The sequence below is a fragment of the Ambystoma mexicanum genome, chromosome 14 (assembly GCF_040938575.1).
Source record: "Ambystoma mexicanum isolate Mex_15411 chromosome 14, UKY_AmexF1_1, whole genome shotgun sequence".
Taxonomy (NCBI): Eukaryota; Metazoa; Chordata; class Amphibia; order Caudata; family Ambystomatidae; genus Ambystoma; species Ambystoma mexicanum.
The window spans coordinates 172,524,639-172,535,474 of NC_090940.1; positions in this window are offsets into that span (position 1 = coordinate 172,524,639).

Below are 10,836 nucleotides of genomic sequence, written 5' to 3' on the forward strand. Positions count from 1 at the left end.
CATAAAACGGGGTATTGCCGGTATATATTGTCGAGACAAGGCTCATGTTTTCCTTGCGCACTAGCAGAATGAGAATGTTTTACAGTGGGAATGTTGTCATGTATTGTTGAGATCAGCCTCATTACATTCTATCGATGGAACCAACATGAAAAAGTGGCAGACCGAATTATCTGATTTGTGGAGAGCCTGTGTGAAAGCGGTGCAATGCTGGCATATATTGTTGAAACAGAACCGCAAGGTGTTTCTTAGGGGGTCAGCCAGCATCAGGAAAGGTTGCAAAGTGCTCCTGTGTACTGTTGGAGTTTTCATGTGTTGCCCTTCAGAACCAAGTGTACATTCTATGGATAACTATCCAATTTTATTAAAATGATGTAGCAAATTACATGATTCCAACCAATTTCTAAAAATAAATTGAAAGGGCGAAGAACCACCCAAAAACGTATTGGATTAGTTCAGGCTCGCTCGCTTGAATACATTCAGGGAAAACGTACATCCCTCCACTTTACAAACCCACCAGCGGCCACTGCACTGGACTTAGTTTTGATATCAGAGGGGGGGCTGGGAAGTCCAAGAAGACATCCATTAGGTATTGCTTCCTTCTTTGACTACACTTTGGGAAAACATGAATCAGGAAGGGGCACTCCTGTGCAACTGAAGGGGAGGTTGCATGTCTCAGGGGCAACGTGTTTGTCTTGGAAGCAATGCAACACGGCGCAACCCAGGTTCGAATCCCGATCCCGTGCTAAGAAACCACTTGCTGTGGTATTAAGCGCATTATAAATTAATAATTAAAAAAATTAAATTATATTAATGTTTTGGGGCACAATGGACTGGCCTAGAGGGGGGCTCTCGGCCCCTCAGAAACGGCTCTTATCTTGATACTCCTCTTATCCAAGGTCATGATGTGTATGCAACCTCGGATGACACTTGTCCCGGCAGTGGACACAGAAATCATATACAGAGGCTCCAGCGGTGTTCCGTGCAATGTAATGCCCAGGGCAACGGAGCGTTTACAAGTTATCATAATAGAGACAATGCAGAGCGGCTTGTACTATCTTTTCCAGCACCCTAATTATTGCATACCATAGTTAGATGTGCTTGTGACTCAAATTTAGTTGCACTTTTAACGTGCTCCTTGCCTAACTATTGCATACCATATTTAGATGTGCTTGTGACCCAAATCTTGTTGCGCCTCTAACGCACTCCCTGCCTAATTATTCCATACCATATATAGATGTGCTTGTGACTCAAATTTTGTTGCACCTTTACCACGCTCCCTGCCCAATTATTGCACACCATATGCAAACTAAGGCACTCTCCTTCAGTAGCAACTCCCACAAGCCAAGTCCAGTACTACCTCCCCCTAGCAGATAATCCTCAGCAAGACACCTAACATGGACCAACGTAGACTACATGACATACTCAGCGGGACCTCACAATCGCCTCCCTGACCTAACATACAAACCAACAAACCATATGCGAATGGCACTTGTCCATCCCAATTCTCGTGACATCCCTGCCTCACTCCCATATTCTCCCCAAGACTCAGCCCTTTCCCTGTCCTGTAGACTTGCACACTAGACCTATGACCATCATTGAACAGAATCTTCTGGACTCCACAGAACCGAAAAAAAAACCCTCCACTCCAAGCTGAGTGGCACACACAACTCCATGCCTCCTCAACGTCAGAAATAAATACCTAGCCTCCCGCCACATCCAAACTATGAAGGGCACAGCAAAAAAGAACAAAGCAGGAAAGCTTACAACGAACCCACTGAACAATGGGCAACCATCCTCCTTATCCAGCATTAACGGCCCCCTTATCAACGCTAGATCCCTCCTGGCACACACACTCGACATAGCCAACCTCATCACCACCAATGACCTTGACTTTCTGGCAATCACAGAAACTTGGCTTCATACAGCTCCTGGTCCCATCCTCTCTTTAGCCATCCCTGAAGGATACACTATCCTTAGGAAAGATATAATAGGATCCAAAGGAGGAGGAGTTGCGCTCATTGCCAAAAACAATCTCCAGCTAAGAGCAATCACCAACCAAACCTTTCCATCAGGGGAACTGATCTCATTCAAACTCTCACTCTCAGCCACATCTACCCTCACCATCCACCTTATCTACAGACAGCCCAGTCCTCTGACATCATTTGAGGAAGATAGAGCGACCCTTCTCACTACCAACACCAAACCTTTATAAAGAATTATCATCGTGGGAGACTTCAATCTAGGCTTAAATGACGTGTCCGACTCCCAGGCTACCTCCATCGCCAATACCATAGAAGCACATGGCTTTACCTTCAGAATCACGAGCCGCACATATGACAAAGGACGTACTCTAAACTGGTTAGCTGACCTGAATTGTCTCACTGACATCCTAGCCAATACACCATGCCCGTGGTCAGAGTATAACATCATTCAGTTCAATACCAGATTCCCATCTAAGCCCAACATCCTACCACAACATACCCAAGCGGCGCACGCAAGAAGCCACAAGAACATCAGCCCTGACAACATGCTCCCCTTACTACTCCCTATCACTACCCATGAAAACACTACCTCTAACCCTACCTCCTTGGTAACGCTCAATAACCAAACCCTACAAAAAGCCATCGACAAAGTGGTCTCCCTAGGCCCTCGCAAATCAGAAGACAATCACCCATACCAACTCCTGGTTTACGGACAGCCTAAAGGACCTTTGATAGGCCAAAAGAACAGCAGAGAGCACCAGGAGAAAAAAAACCTCCCTCGAAAACAAATGCCTGTTCAATTCTGCAGATACTGAATACAAGGCAGCCACCATCTACTCGAAGGGTAACACTTACAGCAACAGAATCGAGAATGCCAACTCAGATACCAAAGAACTCTTCACCATACTACGGGAGCTTGAATCACCTGCCCCTACCCCAGTCCACTGCATCAAGGAACTCCCCTGGTGCACTAATATCCAAAATGCCCTATCCAACAAAGGAGCTTCACTCCACAACAAAATCGAAGCCAAATCATCTAAGCTTGACCCCATCAACCTGCCACCTGACCTGTATCCCTCGTACAACAACTGTTACGCTCACCTGATATCCACGGGGGCGCCTGTATGCCCTGGTTGCCGGATTTCCCCCAGATGCACTCAATTCAGGAGGATGACATCTATGGCAGGAGGGCCTGAAAACACAGGAGGACTGAGCTTAGGTTCAGATTTCGTTTCCTTCCACCGGCCCCTTGGACTCTACCTGAAGGCCCCCCCTCCTCACCTTGTTATGATGTCTGGCATGCTCTCCGTCCTGCTTTCTGCGCAGGGGCGCGTAGTTTCTGCGGGTTGAAGCGACCGAGTTAACTTCACTGATGCCAACCCATTCAAGTGTCTTTAAAGAGGTAAGTTCGATTATAGTAGTCTTTGAGGGCCTTTGCTTTCTTGCGGGCTATTGATGTCTTTCCCTGATTGTTTCCCCCTTAGGTATGCAGAGGTTTGCTGGGTGCGTTGCTTGGGTTCGGCTCATGCCGGGGTTTATGGACGCGGGTAGGTAGGTTCAGTGCGAAGTGCGGCGCGCTGTCTTTTTGGGCTAACCTGTATTCTTTATTCCTTTTCAGGTTACGATGGTCTTTCTGGGCGTGCGGTGTTTTCCGGAGCGGAATCGGCCAAGATATGCCCAGCCAGGTGAGGAGATTTTAGTGACTGCTGACCTTGCCATGAGTAACCTGTTTAACGTTGTCCCTTTTTCTCTCCTCCCCAGGTGCTTTGTTCCGGTGCGAGCGCGCTGCCCTGAAGATGCTGCCAACGGGATGGAAGACTGCGAGCAGCTGGGATCGAAGGATGGAAGACTGCAGGTAAGATGGAAGTGCTAATAATGTTCTTTTTTCTCCTCTGCAGGTCTGCGATTCCAGGAACGCCGGGTGCTGGTCTCTAAACATGGTGAGCATTACACTGCTGGCTGCAGAATAACATGAAGCATGTTCTTTAGCTTGGTTGTGGTTTAGATAGCCTACCCTGTAAAGTAGTCCAGGTAAAGTAGTCCGGGCTACCACACCCAAAACACTGCACCGCACAGTCTGGTTCTTAGGGACTAGTCTGTGTGGGTGCCTCCATGTTGGCTGCAGGCCTCCATATGAAAAGTAGTTCCTTCACGTCCCATTCCAAATATGAGCCTGGCGCCAAAGGCGCCAGGACTGACTCCAGGAGAGACTCCAGTGACAATGCAAGGCCCTTGGGGCCCCAAATGAACCACGAGCCCTAACCCTACCTGGCATGTGACCATGCCAGTGGGGTTCTGGGTCACGGGTCGTGACAACAACCCTATCCCGAGATTTGAATTCACCCGATCTCCTCCGCTAAAACTCTAAAAATTATCAAAGGACTAAAGACATCTAGATGACAAGGTAACATCTGCCCGGCAACCCTCATCAAAGAGTGCGCTGATAAACTTGCTCCGTTTATCAGAACCCTGATCAACAACTCCACCTCTAGCAATGTACCGGAAAACTTGAAAGAAGCATGGGTACTCCCCCTACTGAAAAAAACCTACCTTAGACCCCAACATCCCAACTAATTACTGACCAATTACTATGGTGCCATTTCTCCTGAACATTCTCGATAGAGTGGCGTACCTACAAATTCAAAAATACCTGGAAACCTACAACCCTTTAGGCCTCCGCCTATCATGCTTCCACCCAGGCCATCGGACAGAAACTGTCCTCTTCGACCTCAAGATCCAAATGGACCTAATCAAAGATAAAGGTGACCTGGCAATTCTCCTCCTCTAAGACCTGTCTGCAGCATTCAACCTAGTCAATCACAACAACCTTTGTCAACACCTGGAACACGCAGCCCATTTCTCAACCAGTGCTATAAAATGGGTCAAATCCTTCCTGGCAGACCACACCACAAGAGTATTCTCTCCCACGGCAGCAGCTCGACCGGTCTAAGTTACATGCAGAGTACCACAATATTCCTGTGTCTCCCACCACTCTTTACAATGTGTTCACCAAGCCTCTTTTTGACCTCCTCGACAAACTGGCTGTCACACATTGCAACTATGCTGATGATACCCAAATACTTTTACCCATCTCAGGAAACTTCGACACTGACACCAAATTCCTGAACAAGATCTACCTCACGATCCAAGCTTGGATGGCACAACATGAGCTTTGTCTGAACGATGAAAAAACCGAGCTTCTCATCATCGGCAACCCCCTAGACTAAACTCATTACTGCAATCCTACAAATCATTCAATATCGATGGTAACATCATCACAGTGGCCAAGGAGGTAAAAACATTAGGAGTTTATTTAGACTCATCATTATCCCTTACAAGACAAGTCGATGCCATTGCTTCATCAGCAGCCTACACTGCCAAATTGATCACAGCTAGCAGACCCTTTCTATCGACAGACAACTGCATCACCGTAGCCAGAGCACTCATCTTATTGCGAATTGACTACTGCAACTCATTCTTTGCAGGCTCAAACACGTGAAACATCAGGAAGTTGCAAATAACTCAAAATAATGCAATCCGAGCTGCCTTCAACATCCCCAAAAAGGATCACATCTCCTCAGCTAGGCGCAACCTCCACTGGCTACCAGTATGCGATCGCATTAAATTCAAAGTCCTCTCACTAACACACAAATGTTTGTCCAGCAGTGCCCCAACCTACCTCGCCAACCAAATCTCCAAAGCACAGACTAACAGGCCTACCCGATCAGCCTACTCACATCTCCTCACTATCCCCAGATTCAAACGGCAAAAAGCGGGAGGCTGCAGCTTCCCAGAGATTGCGGCCAAACAGTGGAATTCCATGCCGCTAGCACTCAGAGCAGACGTGCCGTTCTGGTCATTCTGCAAAGGTCTTAAAACCTGGCTCTTCGCCCAAGGCGGCCGCAGCACCACCAACCTGCCCTTGCTCAATAAAGTTACCACTCCGACCAGGGCACACACCATACTACACATAAGTAATGCAACTGTTTAGGGTAAATTTATATGTAAATAATGTACCTGCCTCATGAGCTGTGTGTAACCTATCTCAAGGATAAGCTCAGTGGTACGACTGTAACCCATTACCACAGCAAATTAACTTGTAACCATATTCTTAAGTTAAGCACCAAGATGCCCCAGGGCTTGGTGCGCTATACAAATGTACACATAAATAAATAAAATGGTACGAGTACCTGGACATCTAATAGCAGTGCCTGGCAAATGCCTAATACGTATACACAAGCCAAGACTGTTGGCTTTGCCAATGCTTGTTCTTAGCAGGAAATGAAGGACATGCATAGTGCTTATGGAGGTAGACCTTGTTACAGCATTTTTATTACACCAGTACCGAGTTTCCACCTCCAATTAAGCCGTTACATTTCAGAAAACCGCTTTGAAAAAATGAGTGCAACGTTTGATGGCAAGGCTTGATTAAAGTGAGCTGATAGAGTTCCCATGGGGATGTTTTCTGGGCTGGGGGGTGCAGGAACTGGGTGGAAATGGCCTTACGGTTTAGCATGGCAATAGGTAGTGAAAGGGTGGACAAACAACCAAACAAGACCAAAAAGGTTTGGGTCCCTCCTCATGTGCCATTTCTCCCTACATGTACTCTAATGCAACTGTTTTGGCTTATATGGTGTGCGAGCGCCGCCTAACAGCCCAAACTTAAAATGAGCAAAACAACTCTGCTAATTCACATTTGCTCCATCACAGAGACATTTGCCCAAACCACCTCTTGCACATTGATGTGCAATTATACAGGGGAAGGAAGCTTAGTCTTAGCTTCATCTGGAGGCTAGGCCCTTTGTGACCAGGAACCTCAGTCAAGAAACGGCTTCCATTTTTCACCAAATAGCCAGTCGTGGCGAATGTTCGACTTGGCACCCATGCAGGCGACAAAGGTTTCAGATAGAAAAGCCATGAGTGCAAGTGCATCACCCACCCATGCCAACAAGGAAGGACCCCCTGAAAAATAACCTCAGCCGGTTCATTTCAACACTGCTATGGATTATCTGAGCCAGAGGATGTTTCCAGCCACACCAGAAAGGAACATGTCCTTTAGCCCCTGGCAGGACAGTGCCTGCATACCAGCCAGAGTCCATATCGCTGGGGAGCGAGAGCTCTGAGGTCACTGGCAGGAGTAAAACTGCTTTTCAAGTACCCAGCTGTGCTGCAGGCAGACATAGTGACACTGAAAAGCGGTTTCAGGAATCGTCAGAAACTGGAAGGCTTCAGAATACATCACCCAGGCAGAACTGATCTCATGTATTCGTTGACACTGGTATGTCTTTTTTTGCAAGCCTTATAGGCTGAGTAGTGTGGGTTCACCTTGCTGCTCTTACCAGATCCCTACCTAATAATAAATTACAGACAACTTTGTGTGTATGGAACATTTGTAGGCCGTAGGCATTTTATTTTTCTTACAGAAAATCCATTATAACAAAACATTACATATACATATGCTTTTGGGCACATTGTGTCCAGTGCCGAAGCCGCTGAAGGCTCCTTCTGAGTCTTTGTTATCCCTGAGCCTTCGTTCCTGGGCACATGCTGCCTACGACGTTTCTTGGACTGTGTACCGAAAGAGTACTCGGCGTTCTTTCCTCTTGTTTTATTCCTTCTTTCCTTGGACCGTGTACCGAAAGAGTACTCAGCGTTCTTTTTTCCACTTTTGCACCATCTTGTACCATGTACCGAAGGAGTACTCGTCGTCCTGGCTCCTGCCAGCACACCCCCACCTCTTCCGTTTCATTTGCAGGGTGGGTTGGTTGGCAACGTTTTTCCTTTCCCTTTCTCCAGGTCCCAAGAGCCTACCCGAGAGAGGTGAGCTCTTACCTGGTTTGTGCCGTCTCTCCCTTTCCAGGCTTACTTATACCCCCCCCGGCCTTTTGATCCTTCCTGGGGGCGGCCGGGTTACCCCCTGACCTCCTGTTATATTTCGCGCCTACCCAGGTGCTGCTTCCTGCCCTTCCTGGGCCTTTGTTTCTTGTGGCGCCATTCGGACGCCCCTCCCTACGCTTCGCGCCGTTTTCCCCCCACCCCGCGCCTAATCTCCCAGACCCTCTATCGTTCTGCATTTCATGCGGCCCGGGGCCTGGGTCATAGGCTGAGTAGTGTGGGTTCACCTTGCTGCTCTTACCAGATCCCTACCTAATAATAAATTACAGACAACTTTGTGTGTATGGAAAATTTGTAGGCCATAGGCATTTTATTTTTCTTATAGAAAATCCATTATAACAAAACATTACATATACATATGCTTTTGGGCACATTGTGTCCAGTGCCGAAGCCGCTCAAGGCTCCTTCTGAGTCTTTGTTATCCCTGAGCCTTCGTTCCTGGGCACATGCCGCCACACCTGAGTGGGTGTCCTTTACACCCACTCAGGTCCCCCCCAAAAGGCCCCTGCCTACAGCCTCTTGCTCGGAGTGCCTAAAAAATGTTGTCGGTAAAACCCCCATCCCAACCTTTGATGGGCGCACTCCATCTTGGTGAAACATATCCGGGTTGCTCCGGTGTAAACTTATGTCTTGTGAAGTGTAGACCTGTACTCTTGCAGTACTCCTCTACTGATTTATTTCGCTATTTTCTCGCTGTCTCGATCGCATGTCTCTTTTGTGCCCCATGCCAGATCCTTCTAGGTATTATCTCTGACATAAAAATATCTGTTTTTCCACCAGCTGCGACCCAAGCTATGCAGTGACTCGCAGATCTCTCTTTGCAATTTGCCCCTGTCCGTGCTCGCCAGATCGTTCCCCCCTAAATGTATAACCATGTACTCGGGGGGTTCCCTGTAACCTATCAGGTCCGATAGCCTGTCGTGGATGTCCGCCCAGTGCATCCCCGGGAGGCCCCACCATGACGTGATTGTGTTCCTGAAATGTAGCCTTCATTCACCTCTTCCCGCCACCTGCCTGACCGGGTCACAAAAGAGTGCCCTATTATCCAGGCCGATTTGAAGGGTCCGACCTCTGTGGAAACGGGGGAGATAAATGTCATATCAGTTCCCCCCTTGTGTATCTCTTAAAATATTGTGATTTCCCTCCCCTGTTTGGTCTGTCTTGGATTACCTTAGTATTATTGATATACCCTTGTCGCCCATACTGATATCTTTCCTTGCCAGCCCATCTCCTGCTATCGTATTCCTGGCCACCAGTTCCCCTATTCTGAAAGCCCCGTAGTACGCCAGCGCGAATGCTGCCCTGAACCGCGCAGTTTCGTATGTGCTGCTGCATATATTAGTTAGCACTTTCAGTAACATTATCAATTTCCCCAAAATCGACCGGCCTTCTGCCATCTGGCTTCTTCCCCTCTAGCTTTGCCCATCCCCTCATCGCATATTTTATCTTATCGCTGTCAGTCGGGTCCGGTATGCCCGCCACTTTTGCGGTATATGCCACCGCCGCCAGATGCGCTGCTGCCTAGTTTTTCTTTTTACCATTGGCCAATGCCCCTTCCAGGAATTCACCAATTCTTTCCGCTGTTATTTCATCCACCACTTTTACACCTGTTTCCAACAACACATTTTTTACCATCTTTCCGTTGATATTTTATCCACCACCTTTACCCTTGTTTCCAACAACACATCTTTTACCATCTTTCCGTTGATATTTTATCCGCCACTTTTACCCCTGTTTCCAACAACACATCTTTTACCATCTTTCCGTTGATATTTCATCCACCACTTTTACACCTGTTTCCAACAACCATCTTTTACCATCTTTGCGTACCGCTTACCCATCTTGTATGTCAGGGCATTCCTGGTCGGCCTGTCGCTGCCCCTTTCTATTTTCCCACTCTTTTTCCACCACTTTTGAGTCGTCCTTGAGGCCAACCGTGCTTTCCTTTTTTCAACAACCCATCTTTTACCATCTTTCCGTTGATATTTTATCCACCACTTTTACACCTGTTTCCAACAACACATCTTTTACCATCTTTCCGTTGATATTTTATCCACCACTTTTACACCTGTTTCCAACAACACATCTTTTACCATCTTTGCGTACCACTTACCCGTCTTGTATGTCAGGGCATTCCTGGTCAGCCTGTCGCTGCCCCTTTCTTTTTTCCCATTCTTTTCCCACCACTTTTTGAGTCGACCTTGAGGCCAACCCTGCTTTCCTTTCTAGTGCCTTCAACGGGACCCATGCCTTTCGTGGCGTGGGCGTCTTTTCCTTGTCGGCGTCCGATCTCTGCTCTCTGAATCTCTCCCACTGACCACGCGGGATTGCATCAGCCACCATAATTTCTTCTCCTGCGATATGCCTCGCCCTTATGCATGTATTTAACATCAGGCTTTCCAACGTGATTGCCCTCCTGAATTCCAACACTAACATGCATGATGCACTTCCCTTGTTTATCACATGCCCTAACGCCATGTTGACCGACCATACCGCCAACTCCTCATTGCCTAGCTCCTTCCCCCACGCACATAACGCGACCCATATCGGGAAGAGCTCTAGTAGCGTCATGTTCTTTGTCGATTCCGCCACCTGCCATGATTCTGGTCACTCCTCTGCACACCATTTTCTCCCCAGTATTGCTCCAGTAGCAACAAACCACCGGCTGCGTCAGTGTATAACACTCTTCTACCTTCCTCCTTCACTGGCGAGCGTCCTATCATTTTAGTCCTAGAAGTTCACCAAGCCTTCAAGCCAGACTTCTAAGTCTCTCTTGATTCCTCCTCCTCGCCTGACCCTGTGGTGCCCTTTGGTAGCACCTCTTGTCTTCAGCTCGATCCTTCACTGGAACACTTTTCCCTGCGGTATGCCTCTCCCTACGAAGTTCAGTTTCCCCGCCCGTGCTTGTAACTCCTTCGCGGTTGCCTCGTTTCTCCCTCATAGCTCCTGTATTGTTTTG